Raw genomic sequence first — 7,804 nt, 5'->3', positions numbered from 1 at the left:
GTATCTCCAAATGTTTCCTTTTTCTTAGCCTGCTTATTTATGAAAGTTTATAGATAACCTTTAAAAAGAGTTATGTGTACCATTGTCTGAAGCGGATTCTGATATAAAAGCACTGGGTGTTGGTTGTTGTAGGAGATTAAAGCCACTCAAGGATGGAGTCTACCCTAAAGGCTAGATCTCAGGACACCTGGGTGGCTCAGTGGTTGAGTGTCTGCCTTCGGCCCAGGGGGTGATCCTGGAGTCACAGAATTGAGTCCCACATTCGGCTCCCTGCATAGAGCCTGCTTCTCTCTCTGCCTGTGTCTCTGCCTCTCTCTCTCTCTGTGTTTCTCATGAATAAATAAATAAAATCTTTTAAAAAATTAAGGTTAGATTTCTTGGTGCACTAATAAAAGTGTTCAAGTTAAGTACTGTGATGCCAGAGTATTGTTCACTAAATGACCACTTATGTATTCTAACAGATACACTAGAGATGAAAAAAAGAAATTATTATGCTTTTATGGGATCCATCAAGAATGATGCTACTCAAAATTTAACATCTACTTTTTTTCTCAATCTTGTTCAGTTCCCTATTGGTCATAGATATTTTTAATGTAAGTGTTTATTGTAGTTTTTTTGATTAAATATAATTTACATTTTTAGCAGTTGATTTTTCTTATTTCACAAGTATTTCTTGAACACTCACTGGGTACCAGGTCCCGTTCTGGGTGCAGTCACTGTCCTCCAGGTAGAAGGAAGAGAAGGAAGCAATTAATAGCAACTCAACAAGATTATAATCACTATAGAAGTGGCAACAAATTGTGGTGCGAATCAATGGGTAGAAGAGGGCAATTCTGCCTGGGGAAATGCTCACACTGAAGAGACAGACTTTTAAGAAGAGCATCAGAAGATGAATGGGCATTCATCAATTCACATAAAGGAGAAGTCCAATTCATTAAAGAGGAAAACAGCTTTTGACCAAACATGATGAATGGTTTTAGGGCAGTACTGGGTGGGTAGGAAGGGTATAGATACAGGAGATGAAGCAAGACATGGAAACGGTAGGACTGAGAAGACTCTCATGAGTTTTATTCCAAAGGGTTTGGGCAATATTGTGTAAGTACCAGGGGACCAAAATGACATCTAAGCAGAGAAGAGTCACCATGGTTAGCTTTTAGGAAGGTAACTCATGAGATATGGGGTATGGGGAGTACATGCAAGGGAAAGCAGAGGGGCAAGGTCAGCAAGTGGTGCAAAAAGATTAGCCCGTCAGCAGGGAGGCTGTTTATCATATTAGCTTTGAATAGAAATCTAAAAATCACATTCATGGTTTGGCCTCTGCTCCAGGAGAAAACAATTGCTCCAGAGCAATAAAACGAGCTTTCCACTCTAACTCAATTGCTTTGTACTCTACATTTTTCTTACAATTCTGTTGTAACCTCTGTGGACCTTGTCTGATTTTGGTGTTACAATACCTTTAGATCAGAAATCACAGTAAGCTGAAGCAGAATTCAATTTAAAAGCATTAAACAGGAAAAAATATATTTGTTTACTATTAAGAGGAAAATTTAATGAAGATAAAACTATTAGGGAAATTTATGAGCCAGATTACATTTCACGGACATATATAAAGAAAAGAAATGATTGGAAACACAAAGCATCACAAATACAATAGCAAATTGGAAATTTTAGAGCATTTCTACTTCTTTGAAAAAACAAGTCAAACAGTAAAGTAGAAAGCTGCATGGCCAAGGTTATAATGACTTCCATGACGCAAAATGCCGTGGTCAATTCTCAGTCCTCAGTTTACCCAGCTTCTCTTAGCTTAATATGACACACTTGATCACTTCTTTCTCCTTGAAACATTTACTTACTTGGCATCTATATTTTATTCTGATCTTATTGGCTGCATCTCCTTAGTCCTCATTGCATTTCCTGCAACTCTTTGACCTCTGAATGTTGGAGTGTCCCAAAGCAACTCTCCTGAATCTAAATTCCCTCCCTAGGTGATGTCACCTAGACTTTGTGCATTAATACCATCTAGATGTTGACGTATTTATATCCCCACCCTAGATTTCTTCCTTTCCTTCCAGGCTCATGTGTTACTTTCCTCCTTGACATCTTCATGTTGAAATTGCAGAAACAACTTAAACATAACAGATTCCAAACTGAACTCTGTCCTGTCTCAAACTTGTGTCTCCTTCTGTCTTGCCATCCTTCTTGTAGCTTAAGCCAGAAGCCCTAGAGATATCTACGGTTTCTTTTTCCATATCACCCCTACATTCAACCTATGAGCAATGCCTATTGGTTCTACCTTCAGAGTAATCCAGAATTTTACTCTTTCTCCATACCCTTAGTACAAGCCAAAATAATAATACGTGGATTTTGCAATATCTTCCTAAATGGTTTCCTTTTAAGTACCCTTCACCCACCCCCAGCTCTAGTCTCAATATTAGTAACTGAAATGATCCTTTACACATAAGTACATTGCAGCACTTTTCCACTCAAAACTTCGAACGGCTTCCCTTATCTCTCAGAGTAAAATACAAAGTCTGTGCGCTGACCCTACCTAATGATATCTTCCTAGCCCCCTTTCTTTCCCCTTTCCATTGGGTCTTTTTGTTCAGGCTATTCTTCAAGTTACCAATTCATTTCCTGCTCAGAGTTTTGACCTGTGATTCTTCTTGCTTGGAAAACTACCCTTAGATATGTGGGGCTTTCTCCATCACTTCCTCTGGCTTCTATTCATTATCACCTGCTGGCTTCCTTGACTGACCTATTTTAAGTTGCATCCCTTTACCTATCTTCCCCACCATTTATTACCATCTGACATACACCAGATTTTCCTTGTTTGTTTATTTTCTGTCTATCCCCACTAGTATAAGCCCCTGAAGAGAGGGATTTTCGTCTGTTTGATTCACTTGTTATCCTCAACATACAGAACAGTGTCTGGAACATAATAATCATTCTATAAATATTTGTTGAATATGTGAATCCCACATGCCATGGGGTGTATTTTCTGTTTTAAATAACACGGTGAACTAGAGTGGTTGCTAGCTCCATCTTCTAAAGGTCACACTGAGAAGAAAGAGAAACATAGATCTGATAAATTAATATAAAAATATGAGAAACCTCTGAGGAAGTTGAAGATTCTTAAGATCTGGCGAATGTAGCAGTTTAGGGCAGCTGGCTTTAAGAGGGTGGATAGGGTGGCACCTGGGTGGCTAAGTTAGCTAAGAGTCCCGGGATCAAGCCCTGCATGGGGCTCCCTGCTCCATGGAGAGTCTACTTCCCTCTCTCCCTCTGTAGCTCTCCCTACTCATGCTCTCTTTCTCTCTCTGTCAAATAAATAAATAAATAAATAAATAAATAAATAAATAAATAAAATCTTTAAAAATAAAAAAGAGGGTGGGTAGGTGATGGCGGGGGGATGGAGGAGAGATTTTATTTATTTTCTTTACATTTTTATTGAAATTCCAGTTAGTTAACATACAGTGTAATATTAGTTCCAGGCATAGAAATTAGTGATTCAACACTTCCATACATCCCCCAGTGCTCACCACAAGTGCCTTCCCAAATCCTGACCATCATATTGTTCATTCACCACCACCCCCACTTACCCTCTGGTGACCATCAGTTTGTTCTTGATAGTTGAGTCTGCTTATCTCTTTTTTTCTCTTCATGTTCATTTGTTTTGTTTCTTAAATTCCACATATCTGTGAAACCGTGATATTTGTCTTTCTCTGATTGACTTATTTCCCTTAGCATTATACTCTTTAGCTCTACCCACGTCGTTCCAAATGGAAAGATTTCATTCTTTTTTATGGTGGAGTAATATTTCTCTATATATATATTCTATATATTAATACATATGTATTATAGCTTTTTTTACCCATTTGCCAGTCAATGAACATTTGGGCTCTTTCCATAATTGGCTATTGTTGATAACGCTGCTATAAACGTTGGGGTACATGCAACCCTTTGGATGAGTATTTATGTATCCTTTGGGTAAATACCCAGTAGTATAATTGCTGGATCATAGGGTGGTTCTATTTTTCACTTTTTTTAAAAAAAGATTTTATTTATTTATTTATTCATCACACACACACACACACACACAGAGAGAGAGAGAGAGACAGAGACAGAGAGAGGGGCAGAGACACAAGCAGGCTTCATGCAGGGAACCTGATGTGGGACTCCATGGGACTCGATGCCGGGTCTCCAGGATCATGCCCACCACTGAAGGTGGCGCTAAACCGCTGAGGCATCCGGGCTGCCCTATTTTTCACTTTTTGAGGAACCTCCACCCTGTTTTCCAGAGTGGCTGCACCAGTTTGGTTCCCATCAGCAATGTAAGAGGGTTTGGGGAGGGGATAGATTTTAACTTGTGATCTTGTCTGTACACTAAATTGCAAAGGTCATCACTTGCCCCATTACCATAAATCAGAAGCAGGTGCCCTGATTGCTTGGCGTTCACAACATTGTATCAGGATAGGACTAAACTGTTGGGATGACAAAATATTGAAAACAGGTGGATATAGACCAGCCTGAATAAGCTCTTCCAGCTTCTTCCCTGCCACTCTTCAATTGCACCAGCGCTGGTGTATTTCTTTTCCTGTTTTTTTTTTTTTAGGATTTTATTTATTTATTCATGAGAGACAGAGAGAGGGGGGAGCAAAGACCCAAGAAGAGGGAGCAGCAGGTTCCATGCAGGGAGCCCAATGTGGGACTCGATCCCGGGACTCCAGGATCACGCCCTAGGCCGAATGCAGGCTGCTGAACTGCTGGGCCACCCAGGGATCCCCTGATGGATTCCATGTAATGAATTTGTCTTCTCCCTGTGATGCCACTTCAAAGAGTTAAGGGAAATTCAAGAGAATTGCTTGATAATATGGAATTAAATTGGTAATGAGTAATAGTAAGATCTCTGGAAATCCAAAAAAAGCTCATGAACTAAATAATACACTTCTAAAGAGTTCATATATGAAAGGGGAAACAATGGGCATTTAAAAATATTTGGGGGTACCTGGTTAAACGTCTGCCTTCTGCTCAGGTCATGATCCCAGGGTTCTGGGATTGAGCCCTACATTGAGCTCTTTGTACAAGAAGGGAGCCTGTTTCTCCTTCTCCCCTGCCTGCTGCTACCCTTGCTCTCTCTGTCAAATAAATAAATAAAAAATTTTTAAAAATTTTTGAACTGAATGAAAATAAGCAACATATCAGAATTTGTGGGATATGAGTAAAACAGTGCTTACAGGAAATTTATAGCACATATATTAGAAATAAAGGAAGATCTCAAATAGTAAATCCACCTTCAGACAACAACAACAACAACAACAACAAAAAAGGAGCAAATTAAAACAAATTGGAGAAAGGACAAATAAAGGTCAAAACAGAAATCAACAAAAGAGAAAACACAAAAACATAAATGAAACCTCATGCTGGTTTTTTGAGAAGGTGAATAATATTGATAAACTTCTCGCCAGATTTTTTGGAGGTAAAAGGAGAACAGACAAATTACCTATCTCAGGAATGGGAGAGGAGATATTTCCTTAAAAATTAAAATGATAAGGGGCTATTTTGACAAATATTTTGCCAATAAATTCGACAACTTAGAGGAAGTGGGCAAATGCCATTAACCACCAAATTAATAAAGCTCAGTCAAGAAAAATGAGATAATCTGATTAGTGGTAGATCTAGTAAAGCAAAGGAAATGTAGTTAAAGTCATTCCACAGAGAAAACTTTAGGCTTCACTGGTGAATTCTACTAGACATATCAAGAAGAAATAATACTAATTCTACACAACATTTCCAGAAAATGAAGAGAAGGGAGTATTTTCCAACCCAGTCCATGAGGCCAGCATTACCCTGACACCCTCTTTCTGTAGTACGAGGATACCATGAGAAGTCAGAAGTCTGCAAGAGGCTTTCCCCAAAACCCCACCACACTGGTGCCCTGTTGCAGACCCCGGCTTCCAGAAGTGTGAGAAATAAAATTCTGTTGTTTATGGCATTTTGTATAGCAATTTGTGGCATTTTTGTTATAATAGAACTAACATTCCTTCTATCCTAGTCTCCATTTTCCCCTTTCTCATGTAGATAGCAGCTTTCCTTAATTCTCTTAATCATTCTGTTCTTTATTTTTAATATCTAAGCAAAGATGCGTAAATATATTCCTATTATACTATTCCATCTTTATTATATGAGAGGTTACATATTTCTTTTTTTATTTATTTTTTATTTTTTTATTTTTTAGGTTACATATTTCTTACATTGTTCTATACCTCGCCTTTTTCACTTAAGAATATAATCTTGGTGATAACTCCATATGATGCATAAATTCTTTCTTCAATGATTTTAAACAAGTTCATAGAATTTCTTTGCGTGGATATGCTATAGCTTATTAACTGACCTTCTATTCTGGGCATTTGAATTCTTTCCAACCTTTTGCTATTACAAATAGTGCCATTACGAATAACCTAGTGCTTCGGTCATTTAGGAATATTGGCAGTGTATTCTTAGGATAGGTGCCTTCTAGAAAGTCTATTGCCTCAGAGGACAAATGCACATATTTTTAGATACTGCCAAATTCTCCTCCATAGGCCTTATGTCACCATTTTGCATTCCCACCAGTGATGGCTGACAAGAACTATTTCCCGCACTGTTTTACCTGCACAGAATATTGCCAAACTTGTAGATTTTTTGCCAATCATATAGGTGAGAAATGCTGCTGTGGTGTTGTTTAGATGTGCATTTCTCTTATTAGGAAAATCTTATTTTATGTTTAGAACCCATGAGTTTTTTTTTTCCTCTTATGTACTATTTACTTAGATCATTTTACTATTTTTCTATCAGATTGTTGGTTTCTTTTTGCGTCCTCGAATTTCCAGAGTTCTTTGTATGATATAGATGACAGTTACCTTATTGGTTTTTCCTCTGTGTTTTCAACTTTGCCTGCAGGGGTTTTCCATGTAAAGTCTTTAAATTTCTTTCTTTCTTTCTTTCTTTCTTTCTTTCTTTCTTTCTTTCTTTCTTTCTTTCTTTCTTTCTTTCTCTTTTTTTTTAAGATTTATTTATTCATGAGAGACAGAGAGAGAGAGAGAGAGAGAGAGAGAGAGAGGCAGAGACACAGGCAGAGGGAGAAGCAGGCTCCATGCATGGATGCCTGACGTGGGACTTGATCCTGGGTCTCCGGATTACACCCTGGACTGAAGGCAGCACTAACCGCTGAGCCACCTGGGCTGCCCTAAATTTCTTTTTATGTAGTTGAACTTATGACTGTTCCTGGATTTTACATCATAGTTAGAAAAAAAAAATGTTCCCACTTCACTTGTGTTTCTTCTAGCACTTTTATGTTTGCTTGTTTTTCCTTCTTACATTAGGATGTGTCTGATCCATTTGGAATTATCTTAGCATAGGGATAGCTATTTGAAACTGTTGTATCTTCCTCTCTCCTCACTGCTCATTACATGCTCCTCCTCCTCTCTCTCTCCCTTTCTTTTGGTTTAATAGGTCTGTTTACATTACCACTTTCTACACATAACAAAAACAATTTTAGATTCTACTCTTTCTCCAAATATTATGTAGTAAATATTTCCCCGGTCATTATATATTCTTTAGATTCAGTAGTTATAGACACCAGTAGTGATCCACATAGAGACTATATCACTGTTTAGTGTATACTATGGTATTTCGAATAGTGATGCTTTGTTTCGAACTACATTTTTAGTCGGCATTCTTCTGTAGAGAAGACCTTTCCTTTCCTTACTTTTGCTTTAATTTTGGATTGGGATAGATCCAAAAACTCTCTCTCAAAAACATAGTG

The sequence above is a fragment of the Nyctereutes procyonoides genome, unplaced genomic scaffold (genome assembly GCF_905146905.1).
Source record: "Nyctereutes procyonoides isolate TBG_1078 unplaced genomic scaffold, NYPRO_anot_genome, whole genome shotgun sequence".
NCBI classification, from domain to species: domain Eukaryota; kingdom Metazoa; phylum Chordata; class Mammalia; order Carnivora; family Canidae; genus Nyctereutes; species Nyctereutes procyonoides.
The sequence above is the reverse complement of the archived record's forward strand: the minus strand, read 5'-3'. Positions refer to the sequence as shown.